Below are 13,763 nucleotides of genomic sequence, written 5' to 3' on the forward strand. Positions count from 1 at the left end.
ATAAGAAATCTATCTATCTTTTTGTCTCGCTGCTCTGTAACATTCTCCATTGGTCAATGGCAGGTAGACCATTCTATGACTCTCCTACAGGGAAGATAAGTGCCAGTAGAAAAGACATATAAGCAATACTTCTCTGGCTTCAAATTTAAAAATTTAAGCCTGTTGAAGAAACAGAAATGAATTGGTATAGATAATTGGGAAATATGCTGGGAGATTAAAAAGAAAAAGAAAAACTAAACACTCCATACACTGAAGCAATCTACCTGCTATAAGTCTAGTAGACCAAAAGATAAAGACATAGAAATGGATAAATTCCAAATAAAGTGAATTCCTGTGGAATGTCTTCCACAGGAAGTTGTAAAAAAATTAGTCAAACTTGTAAGTTTGCACCATCTGAAAATATTAGCAATTTGTTTTCAGTTATGCCAAGTGGGCTAAGTGGGGGGAAAATCACAAAACGGTAAGTCTTTAAGTTGTATGTAGAAGAGCCGGTCTGAGGTCACCCCAACATTCACCACACTGATAGGAAGCATTAAAACATGAAGAAAGCATAGAAAGCCATGAGTGCTGAAGGACCTTGCTGATAGGAGAGGATGCTTTAGTTGCAAAATGTGTAGCAAGAGCACATTAAAGAAAAAATGTCACAATGCCTGCCATCATGCATATGTATCATCAACAACTATGTGCTAATTCCCTTTTCCTAGGAATGAGACCAGTTGTTTCCCTTCTAGTTATCTTATTGAAAGAGCTAATGACATTAGACTACAGTGATACGTTCATTCCCAAGTTTAAAACAGCACAATTCATAATAGCTGAATCTTGGAAGTAGTCTATATGTCCATCCACACATGAGTGGATAAAGAAAATGTGGTATTTACACACAATGAAATACTAGTCTTCCATCAAGAAAGATACAACATGGTCATTTGTAGGAAAATGAATGCACCTTGAGACCATAATATTAAGTGAAATAAAACAGGCACAGAATTTTGAATATTCTATGTTTTCCATTATATGTGAAATTCAAAATAAAGGGAAAAACAAAAGACAGATAATAGAGAAATTAGAATAAGTTGCCTCCTGTGACACTGTCTTCTACTGTCTTCCAGTAGAACTATACCAGCTCTACAATCATTGGAAGAAAACATAGATCTCACCTTAGATGTCCCACTTTACAGAACTAGTCCTATATGCTTGGGCCATTGTGGCTTAACTGACTTGAAATAAAAGCAGCTATCATGACTAGGGCTGCAATAAACATGACTGTCTCTAGTATCTGCTTTTCGCACCTTTGCTGAGCATCAGTTAGGTGCAGGTATGTGGATTTACTTCTGATTTTCCATTCTGTTACATTTTCATGCCGGTACCTTCCTGTTGTGTTACTACGACCCTGTAGTGTGTATTTAATTCAGGTATTGTGATACTTTGAGATTTGCTCATTTTGTTCAATACTGTTTTGGAATTTTATGATTTTTCATGCTTTCATATGAATGTCAAGATTATGTCTTCCAGTTTGGTGAAAATGTTTGGATTAGACATATTTCCATCACTGGACACAACAGTCTAAAATCACAGCTTGAAGAAGGAGAGGTTTAATTTGGCTCGTGGTTTCAGTCTTTGATCAGCCAGGTCCAAGGGAGAGGCAACATGGCAAAAGGACATGACTGAGCAGGAGCCACACAGTTCAAAGTGTATGGAAGCAGAGCTAGAGCTAGACAAGAAAAGGTGAGGGGTCCCAGGCGTGCATCTGTGATCCGTCCAGATGTACCCGGAAGTGTGCTTAACCAATCCCTGGGGCAGAGCCTAGGGCTAACCAAGTTTAAGCTGCCACCATGTCATTATTTCATGAAGACTGTCTTCAAGCTGCAGATCACTTTGGATGTTTTAGCAGTATTTATTCTCCAATTCATAACTATGGTAGATGCTTTCACTTTCAAGTGTCTTCTTCAATTTCTCACTTCAGTATTTTACAATTTTCATTACAGAAGTTGGGATATTTAACTGATTGTGTCAGTTTGAGAAAGAAAAGCTCAACTATATTGAAGCAGCATAGTTCTGGCTGTGGCTAAAGAGATTTACAGGAAACAGAAAACCCACACCAGGTGTGAGAGGCAGCAATAAATAGGCTTGTGGCCTGAACGGAATGAAAGGGAAACCAGAAAGGAAGGCTCACTTCTGTTTCTGAAGAAGGGCTCCGGTCTTCACCTCCACTTTAGACACCATCTCCTGGTGCCCAGCACAGACCCTTCAGGCTTCCATTTCAGACCCTTTGGCCTCCTGATGTGAACTCATGGAACACTGCAGTGGGCTCCAGGCAGTCGTTGGATCCTTTACAGCTCCAGGGCTTAGGCAGCCCTTTTGAGCTCTCCCTCACCTGACCCTGAGGACCGTCGTTGTAAGCTAATCTTGTAAATCCTTATGTGTTTTTATACCTCACTGTCAGACACAGAAGTCTTCATTAAGACTTCATTATTTTCTTCACTGTTTGTTCCTAAGACTTTTTGTTTGTTTTATAACTACTATGAATGGTATTGTTCTTATGATATCTTGCTCAAAAAATTCATTGCTATTTTATAGAAAAACTACTGATTTTGTAGGATGACTTTCTGTCCTACTGCTTTGCTGAATTTCGTTATCAGTTCTTATAGATTTTGGTGGAGTTTGTTAAAAAGACAATCATACCATCAGGGATAATTTGACATCCTATTCTCCTGTTTGTAGCCTTTTATTTATTTCTCTCAATTAATGACTCTGGCTAAAATTTCTAATACATAGACTTTTTTTTTTTTTTTTTTTTTTTTTTGGTACTAAGGTTCAAACTCATGACCTCACACTTAGCAGGCAGGCACTTATGCCACTGAGCTAGATCCCCAGCCCTTACTTTAGTATGTTGACATATAATCCTGTATCTAAATTTTTCAGAGCTTTTATCAGAGATTGCTGAATTTACTAAATTTTTGTATATCTATTGAGATCTGACATGATTTTAATTTTCCATTATATTTATGTGATATATAATGTTAATTAATTTTTATGTGTTGAACTACCCTTTCATTCATGGACTGAATCCAATTTGATTGTGGAGCATGATCTGTTGATGAGCTGTTGAAGCTGATTTGCTAAAGAATTTTGTATATCTGTTCATCAGCACTATAGGTCCAATGCTTTCTTGTGTGGGTGTGTCCTTGCCAGGTTCTAGTAACAGAATTACGCTGACTGCATAAAATATATTTAGAATGGTCCCTTCTCTTTCAATTCAATGGAGTAATTTGAGAAGCATTGCTAGTAATATGTTAAAACTAAAAGTTTCAAAAGAAAGAAAGAAAGAAAGAAAGAAAGAAAGAAAGGGTTGTGGATCTCATAAAACTCAACAGTAAGGCAATCATCCTGGGAGACTTTTTATTGTGAATTTAGTCTCACTACTTGTGATTGGTCTAGTCAGGATTTATTTACTTATTTATTTTAGTTCTCTTTGTTGAATTTTGGTAGTTCACTTAAATCTGAAAATATATCCAATTTGTTTAGATTTTCCAAATTTTAAGCATGTGGTTGTTCAAAGTAACACTTTAATATCCTTTGAATTCCTGTGATGTCAATACCTGTGTCCCCTTTTTCATCCCAAATGTATTCGGGCTTTCACTCTTTCACTCTCTGTCTTTCACTGTGTTAATATAGTATGGTGGTCAATTAATTGATGATCAACTTGTAGGAATGTCCAGCTGGGGTGATTCTTGGGAACAGTGTTAAGGGAGAACAGGAGGGGAGGGTTTTATGCTGATTTCCCTTGGAGAAGCTTCTGCTGTTCTCTTTGGCTGAGCGTCAGTCTTCACTGAGGATGGATGTTGTTCTCTTGGGAGGAACTCTGGTCCTTGTCTTCACCTTGAGCATTGTCTGCTGGCCTTTGGCACCGATCCTTGGGTTCTGGTCATGGTCATTGTCTCGGGCATCTTCTCCTGGTTCTCATCACAGATTCTTTGGCATCTGGCATCTGCATTCAAATGGCTGGCACAGACTCTCTAACCCCTGGCACCAGCTCTTGGAATTTCTGGCACCTCATCATGAATTCCGGGACCTCCGGGTATATAGGTGGGTACCTCATTTCCCTGGGTTGTAGGCCTCTGGCTGGACCCTTGCTACATTGCTGTGGGATCCAGGCCCTTGACAAGAATCTTAAAATCTGCAAAGAGATCTCTTGCATTCTTCTACATCTGACTCTAGGAAGTACTGACAAATTCATATAGTTAAATGCTGGCCAAGTTTATCTTTTCAAAGAACTGCTTTTTAAACCTTTGTGTTGTTCTTTTTATGCCCTAATTCAGTTAGTTATTGATTTGGCTTTTATTATTTTCTCTTAATTTGCAAACTTGGAATATGACTTGTTGTTGCTTTTCCAAGATGTTGAGCTGCATCACTGGGTTATGTGAGATGTTACCCTTTTATGGTGACACTCATTGATGCAACATTCCATTTTAGTGCTTATTACTGTTTTGTCCCACAAATGTTGGTTCCAGGATATGTTTAGAATTCCATTTTGACTTTCTCCTCGACTTACCTTTCATTCAAATATGTGTTCTTCAGTTTCCATGTCTTTGTGTAATTTCTAAAGGATATAGTGTGTCAAACCAGTCTTTGCACAGATAGCTACAAAAGCCTGAAAAGTGTAATATATCACTATTTAAAAATATCAAATGTATCTAGGACTTTAGGGAGCATAATTTTTGGAGGGATAAAAAGCATTGAGGTGTACTGACATTGTTGTATACTTTCTCCTTACCGGAAGCGAATCACTCAAAGCCAAGAGTAGAATGGCATTTCAAAGCTTCCAGTAATCATGATCATAGGGGATAAGATTTGAATTTCAATACTATCAAGTTAAGACTTGTGATATCATAGTGTCAGAAAACATATTCACGCAAGTGTCTAAGTCAAAATTTTTTTAAATTTTATTTTAGGGAGAATAAAACCAAGCAAAATAAAACACAATAAAGCAGATCAAAACAAAACAATATAAGTGACATGGGATTTCAAAACAAGGTAATAAGAAATCAACAATGGTTACCATAATGCCTCTTGTCGTCTTCAAAATAGCTGCCCATACTCTAGACATAGTAAAATCATACAAAACAGAAACAGAAACAGAATAGAACCAGTCAAAACAAAACAATGAATGCAATACAGGACTTAAAAACAGGATAATAGTAAATCCAAAATGGCAACGATTATATATCATGTTATCTTTGAAATAGCTACCCGTGCCATCAGATATAACAAAATGAAACAAGATAAAACAGAATAAAACCCAACCAAACAAAACAATGAGAATTATACAGCATTTCAAAACAATAGGGAATTAACAATGGCCACCACCTTCAGAAAGAGATCCCCCCATATATGCTACACTGAATATTTTTATTCTCTCAATAGTCGATCAGACTACTAGCTTTAGGCTTGAAAGGTCAGTGAAACACTAAACACTATCAGTATTAAATTGTATTTTACCTCATTAGTTACTACCATAGGTCGTGTTTCCCTGAATCAGCTGGTTACTTACATGGCAGTGGGGGAAGCATGTTGGCTCTTCTTGTCTCCTTGCCCATGTGCCAGAACAGGCTGGCACCTGACTTTCTCCTAGTGCCTGGGCATGACACCAACTCGCAGGAGGTCTTAGCTTCTTGTTGACTTCTTGTTCTCCTCCACTGCAGTCTCTGAATGACACTGACTCACTCTAAATCAAAATTCGGTAACATTTTTCTCAAAAGTGTTATAGAATCCAAGAGATCAGAAAGACCAATGGGAAAAAAGGAAGATTTTTATCCAGGATTTTAGGTGCACATCTATCCAGCTGAACTCATGTCAAAAATGCTATGAATTAGAACCAAGGAAAGATTGTAGTTTGATACATTTGGATGAGGTGGTTGGTCTTTAGACACTTGGAGGTGGGTGGGGGCAAATGAGGGTACAGAAGCAAGATAAAGCAATCAATAATTTAGACTTGAAAGAAGACAGAGCTTTATGAATCCTGCAAGAACAAAATGGCACAAAGTCTGTTTACAGAACACATTTAAGAACCTGAACAAGAAAAGAGTTGGGAAGTTTAAGAATTACTGTGTAAGTCCTGCTTCATTAAGGTCTTGCTAATTTTGAAGCTGAAAATGGCAAAAGTCAGTGAAGCCAAATAGAAAATAACAACCTAGCAAAGCAATTGACAAACCTCAAGGTGCTTGCGAGACAAACACTGGAGTTCAGCCTGACAAGTTAGAGTAACCGTGGGAAAAAATAGAGGCTTCAGGCTGAGTCCTGAAGAAGAAACAGATCGGCCCTGGAGGAAGTGTAAAATGCAGCTTCTAGACAATTCCCGTTCTCTAGAAAATCTACCCAGATTCTAACACATACCAAAGGAAATGTAAATATGATCTGACGGACAATAACATTATATACAATCTCTATAATTTTCTCTTCAAATACAATACCAGACAAAAATACATAATCATGCCAAGTCATGTGATCAAATGATTAAAAACAGAGTGGTAAAAATGAAAATTAAATAGATACAGAAATGATTCATATATTGCAATTAAAGTTCAAGGACATTATTTTAGCAATGATTTGCATATTTAAGAAAACAAATGACTATGATTCTAAAAAATTATCAAATATAAATAATGGAATTTACAAGTGCTATAACTTAGTGAAGAATCTTATAAATATATTTGCTGCACATTACACATAGCAGAAAGGCAAATACCTGGTGGAGAAATAAAAAAGATATGTAGATCATGATAGAAAGTTCTAAAATAATTAAAGTCACGGACACAACTGAAACAATTTTTTAGGTGAAATAGTCAAAACTTGTCTAAGTGAAGAAAAATTGTCACAGAAGCAAATAACAATGTGGGTCAAATGCAGCACAAATTCACAGAAAACCATACCTTATACAACATATAAAACTGCTTATAATGAGGTCAAGGGGAAAATATTAAAAATATAGACAAAAAATATTATCAGCAAGTAACAAAAATTATAGCTGACTTCTAAAGAGAAATGATGAAGCCAAAGAGGAATAGAATACAATCCAGACACATGGAGAGAAAAAGATAATTCTAACTCCAGTAAATACTTTTATCAAACAGATCGCTGACAGAGGACATTTTAATACAAAAACTGAGAGAATTCATTGTTAACAGCCCTATAACAAAGAAAATATTAAAGGAAGGGAAGGGAAGGGAAGGGAAATTATCCCAGGAAAAAAACACTAGATGTTAAACAATAAAGTGATACAAAATGGCGGATATGTTGGTTAGCATACATAAATGCTGAGTAAATAAAATAATAAAAATTAGTCTTAAGGATTTAAAATAGAATGTAATAATAATAATAATAATATATTTTGAAAGGAGAGTGGATGAAGTCATATCTCTCGATGTTAGAAAATTGGAGCAAAACTAATTTCTAGGAATCACTATCAAAGATCCATTTTGAAATATCTACTAAATATAATGATCATGTGTAATTGAAGTATAATGAAAGAAAGGTTAAAATATTAAAATAATTAGGGTATAGAAAAGCTAAGCTAGAAATTGAGGAATAGCCACTAAAGTTAATATATAATTCCACTCTTCACAGAAAGTTATGTGTGTATAAAGTTTCCACAGTAGAATTATTTTCAGTAACAAATGCTAACATAGAAATGCCTCAAATGCTAATCAATAGAAAATTAGATGACTAGTCAATGGTATGCCTATGCAATGACATGTTATACCACTGGAAATGAACAAATTACAGTATTATAGCTATATTCAACTTTATAGATGAATTTCATGAATATTCCATTAAGCAAAAATTTAAAAATCTAGCTAGAAAGAACATCTACTATAGATTTTTACTTGTATAATAGTCAAAAGTAAGATAACAAAACTTTTCTTGTAAATAGCTTTCCAAAACTGATCTCTTGGGAGGGAAGTAAGGTGCCAGGGTATTAAGGAAGCTTCTAGTATATTGATTATACGTAATTTCTTGATCTAAGTGCCAGGTGATTGGGTCTCTCGTTTTTTAAAAATGTCTTCCACTATCTTTTGAAAATTTATGCATTTTTCTCTAAATATAATTTGATTAAAACTTCAAAAAATAACAGAAAAGAATGCAAATGTAAAACACTGTGGTGCATGTCATAGGGTAAGAATATCAGTACTTATTTTACATAAATGAGTAAAAAAGTTGCTGGACACTTGGCATAATATAGTAGATCAGATTTTGAAAGACAGAAGCATACACTTTCATACTAAACTCTTATTAAGTATCCCAGAATTGAGCGAGTTATGTGGTGGGTAAAAATACTTCATACCTTAATAAATTGTTACAAGTCTAATGGGGTGCATATACACATTCAAAGTAAAACATAGTGTTAATCAATTTGCATGAAGGACAAAGTTGTACAAACAAGAATGTTATGTTTCTGACCCTATGAAGATAGAGTAAACAATATTGAAGGAATATGGGCAGGATCTCTAGGGTATTGTACTGGACTTTATATGGGAAACATCACAAGACTGCAATCTTTAGTGAGAACCATATATTTACAGTTGATCACAGGGATTCCTTGGGGAAAACTAATTGGTCTGATTTTCTACAACAGATAAGGTTTTTTTTTTATTATTTTCTGTGGTTTTTTCATAGCACGCATTATAGATACCTTAAGCCATTTTATAAAAAAAGATTCACAATTTATTTCCCTTGAACTCTGTGTGGATATTTTGGGCTGAGTAATGTCAGTGCTGGCTGAAAAACATATGCATTGACATTGTAGTGTCTCTGCAGCTGTGTCTTCTTGGGCATTACAGAATGTCACTGAGGCTTCACATTTGGGGCAAGAAAGACCAGAGCACAAACTTATCAAGGACCCACTGGGGAACATTTCAGACTAGTGGTTGTATGTAGGTGTATATGCAAGAATGTATGTTGTCATTCGTTTTTAAATTGCATTGGCTAAAACAGTTAATTTCCCATGAATCGTTAAACACCAGGTGGGGCTGCACCTTCCAAGGACTCTCTTTCTTCTTTAAAAGCACAATTGCTGTTCAGTTCCTCTCAGGTGCAGATTCATTAGCTCTTCACTGGCTCTCCTTGTCTGCCAGCTACTTGTGGAAAAAGCCATTTACCCTGGTGAATGTCAAGGTTAGTGCAAACTGTCCTTGTCATCAGTCTCTCTGGCAGAAGGTCAGGGATAAGCTTTCCTCAAATGGGCAGCGTCAAACAAAGCAGAGACAGACTTAACTCACCAAGAGGAAGAAAGGAGGCCTGCACCGGAGTTGATAAACATTTCTGTGGGCTCTGAGGACAAAGGATTAACTCCTCCCTCACCACTTGCAGGACCGGGTATGGGAATATATCTTACAATATCTGGATACTTTACTGTATAAGACACACATTTATAAATTACTAACTGTATTTTCCACCCCTATAGTAACATCCACCTGCTTATCGATTATGAGATGATGATCTCAATTGCTTAACAAAGTATTCTACCTGAGTGTACAATTTGGATGTATATTCCTGAATCCTAGCCTTGCTCTGATTGTTCTCTTTTGATGATTTTTCCTTTCAGTTTACTTTTATAGAACAGTTGTAGAGCACATATGAAGACACAGCCATATTTTAATTTATTTTCATACAATAATGCAATCTTAAATTGGACCACATTCCACTCAAAAATAAGTCATCCCCCCTCAGTTTGATCCCGCTTTGTGACAGAAACAGCACTGCTTTCCAGGAAGGCCATTCCTGCATGGAAAAGACTGCATCTCAGGTAGGGAAGCTTTGCTTTACACTTAGCTAAAATTGATCTTTGTGCAAGTCCACCCTGTTGACTAAAGTCCTTCTGTGTAGCACAGAAAGAGGGCCAGTTCCTCCTCAACACAACATGTCTTCAAATATTTAGAAGAGTCACCATGCAGCAGGCAGGTTTTTCCCCTTCTCTTCACAACCTAGCCATGCCCTCCTTACATGAACTGATTGTCAAGCAAGGGATTTTTGTCTTTGTGCTTTTCTGACTGTATATCACTTCTTGCAAAGTTCCCTTAAAATGTGGGATTCAGAAATGTGAAGTATATTTCAGATATTGGTAGGCTACTAATGATATATTGTTTTGTTTTATTTTTGGTATCCTGAACTCAGTCTTATACCTTCCAGCTAGGTTTTATGCCACTGAGCTAAATCCCCAGATTTTTTTTTTTTTTTTGCATTTTCATTATTCCTCTACTACATCAATTCCTACCTTGATTTTGCTGAGGACTAAGTGAATACTCTAACCTTGCTAATATAAGCCACAGTTCCACAGATTTGTAATTGTATTGTGAGTTAAATTATCATACACAGATTTTTAATTTTTTTAATTTAAAGAGCATTCAGCCACGCAAAATAAAACAGAATAAAGTCAATCAGACCAAAGTAGTGTGAGTGATATAGGACTTCAAAACAAGATAATAGGAAAACGACAATCGTTATTATAATGCCTCTTGTTGTCTTCAAAATAGCTCCCTATACTTTCAGACATAATAAATTCAAGCAAAACAGAAACAGAAAAAAAAAATTACAAACATAAAAATGAGTACAATACAGAACTTCAGAACAAGATAGTAAATCCAAAATGGCTACCATAATGTGTCATGTTATTTTTGAAATAGCTGCCCATGCCATGGGATATAACAAAATCAAACAAGGTAAAACAGAATAAAAACAGTGATACAAGATTTCAAAACATCAAAACAGGAAATTAACAATGGCCACCACCTTCAGAAGGAGATCCCCGGAGATACTATATTGTTTTCCTCTGGATAGATGATCAGACTACTGCCTTTAGACCTACAAAGTCAGAGAAACACTACCCACTACAAGTATTAAATTGTATTTTACCTTAATAGCTATCATTGTAGCCTATGTTTCTCTGGATCAGATGGTTTCTTACGGTGGGGTGGGGATGGCTCCTCTTGTCTCCCAGCCACGTGCCAAAAGGGGCCGGCATCTGGCTCTCCCCACCACGGCCCATGCATGGTGCTGACTCCAAGGGAGGGCTTGCCCCTTGTTGGCACCTTGCTCTCTTACCCTACAGTCTGCAGATGGCAATGACTCATGGGAAAAGCCTGGCATCCAGCTTTCCCCAGGGGCCCATGCATGGTGCCCCCTTGCAGGAGGGCTTGCTCCTTGTTGACTACTTGTCCACAAATGGCACTTACTTACTTACATGCTAATGTGTGAATTTGCTCATGCTGTTCTTCTAGAAAATTTCTGGAATTCCAGGATACTAGACCGTCTTTGATACACCATTTTTCAACTCTTGCTGCCTTAGGATTTTTCTGAGAAATTTTGTTTATCTCATTCAGAGGTATTTCCAATTCTTGGTCAAATCTCTAAAGTCCATAAAATATTAGTGATGTAAATTATTTTTTGACATTATCACTCCTGTTTTTTAGTCTTTGAATTCATAATCATTAGAAATAAATGCGATTTTTACTCTCGATATTTGTTCTCCATAAGTCAGCAATGAGTGTTTGTTGTGGTACATCTTACATCCCTTATATTTTGTTTCTTACATAATATGTTTCTTTGTGACTTTTTCAAATCTTTTTCTGGGACGTGTTGCTTTGCTTTGCTTTTTTTGCTTGGCTTTTTTGTTTGTTTTTGTTTTGTTTTTTGCAATTGTCTCTAGAATTTCTCTATACTGTGGGACTATATGAAGCATGAAGACTGCTTCTTGTTTGCCTTCTCTCTGCGTAAGGAGGCAAACTTATTTACAAGTCATGAAAGAGTTGAGTACTCAAAAGGAGAAAATTAACATAGAACATAACTGGACTTTAGTAGAATCAGACAAACTACATTCAGTCCCCTTATGTATGCTTTGCTTTCCGTGGGTCTCAGTTATCGACAATCAACTGCTGTTAAAAAAATTAAATTGAAGGGACTGGGGATTTAGCTCAGCGGCATAAGCGCCTGCCTTGTAAGCAGGCAGTCGTGAGTTCGATCCCTGGTACCGATAAAAACGAAAAAGACAAAAAAAAAAAAAAAAAAATTAAATTGAAATTTTCAGAAGTAAAAATTCATGTTTTAAATAATTTTTATCACAGTTGTTGCAGTTACTCTATATTATTACCAATGTCTCACTGTGTCTATTTTATAAATTAAATTTTATTACAGGTAATTATAAAGCATGCCATATACTCTCTAGCATTTAGGGCTATCCATAGCTTCAGGTATTCAGTGGGGATCTTGGTGTGTATTTTCCCGAGTGAAGAGAGACTACTACATTCTATTTTGCATCTGCTTCTAGAGACGGTCTCAAAAGTTCTCATGAGAGACAGGCTACTCCTCTTGGGCAATCTCTGCTAAAGATTTGATATTTTAAAAGTCAATCCACTGATGCTGCCCTCTAACCAAACCCTTCATCTTCCAATCCTCTGAGCAAGATCATAACAACTGAAACTAATTTACAGCACTAGATACCAGCTTCACCTTCTCAACAAACATCTACAATTACCAGATCTTTACACTTTCCCTTATGTGCTCACACCTTTCAGACATACTGTTTTTTCTTATAGCAGTTAGTCTTGTTCCTTCTCCACCACTTAATTAGACAATTAACAACTTAAAACTTGCAACTTTGTAGTACTTTCTAAATTATTTTCCTGTTTCTAGACTCAAATCCCCAAACCATTCAAGCACAAAATGTAATTTTGTATTTATTCCTGAACTCAAAATCTCAGATTTCCCAGTGTGTTCTAGCTAAAGCTTCACCTCTGTGGCTGGGCTTTCACAGTTTGGGAGAGTTATAAACATAGTGACACTTAGCTTTATGTTTTAATAAATGTAGATAGTGTTATAATAAACATAATTTAAGCCAGCACTGAGCTCTTTACAGACTCTGCACACTGCTCATTAGGCAAGAAAGATCCATGTTGAAGTGTGCAGTACGTAAGTCCTTCGTGAACGTCTTTTGGATTTGACAATCCCAGGAAATACACAAAGATGCTCAGAGACCTGAGAGATGTCAAAGATGAGGACAATGTAAACTCAGTGTATCAGCCCTTTTGGTCTCGTGCATCCTCGTGTTGCAAGACTTCCCTGGGCTCCTCAGGGCCAGGTGTGGCGCTCTATTCCCTCCCCCTCTTTTCCTCTCCTGTTATTGATGGCACAGCCTGCACAGGTCATGAGGAAAGGGGCTCGCTCCAAGACTGCACCTGTAAAAAGGAAAACCATCAATTCCCATCATTCAAAACTATAAGACTGCTGGAACACAAGCTAGTTACTCAAGCTCCATAAACTGCGGATGGGGCCTTCCACCAAGAGTGACACATATTTGGAACAAAAGTTGATACCCTCCAAGAACCCAGGACAATAAGGGAGGTAAGGAATGAAGAGGAGGATAATGAAATGTTTTTGAGCAAGACTTTGATTCATGAAATAAATGCCAGATAAAATAAATTTTTGTGTCACAGTATTAAAAGAGGGGTCTTTCTGAGAATTCTCCATGAAGACTTTGACAGTCTAACCACTCTAAAATCCCAAATTCAGCTGAAGGCTGGCTGGGGATTTAGCTCAGTGGCATAAGTGCCTGCCTGGTTAGCTTGAGGTTTTAGTTTGATCCCCCGTACCAAAACGAAATAAAATAAAACAAATTCAGCTGAAGGAAATAAACTACTTATGAGGCTTTTTATTTTGTTCGCCACATCTCTTTACAAATTTTCATTTCTGATTTTTATTATAATTTATTCCTA

The 13,763-nt window shown here is 36.6% G+C and overlaps 1 long non-coding RNA gene across 2 annotated transcripts in view; it reads left to right on the plus strand.

The window, feature by feature from the left end:
• Positions 1-2,012: 2,012 nt before the first annotated feature.
• LOC134471267 (uncharacterized) overlaps positions 2,013-13,763 on the plus strand; it is a 33,574-nt gene continuing 21,823 nt past the window's right edge. Inside the window, exon 1 of one of the 2 annotated variants that reach the window (XR_010040565.1) lies at positions 2,013-2,395. This is a non-coding gene — a long non-coding RNA (uncharacterized LOC134471267). The remainder of the gene's footprint in view (positions 2,396-13,763) is intronic. The other variant, XR_010040566.1, reaches the window with a different exon arrangement.

This window comes from Cavia porcellus, unplaced genomic scaffold (genome assembly GCF_034190915.1).
Source record: "Cavia porcellus strain 051 isolate PalLab524CR breed Dunkin Hartley unplaced genomic scaffold, mCavPor4.1 scaffold_18, whole genome shotgun sequence".
NCBI lineage: Eukaryota > Metazoa > Chordata > Mammalia > Rodentia > Caviidae > Cavia > Cavia porcellus.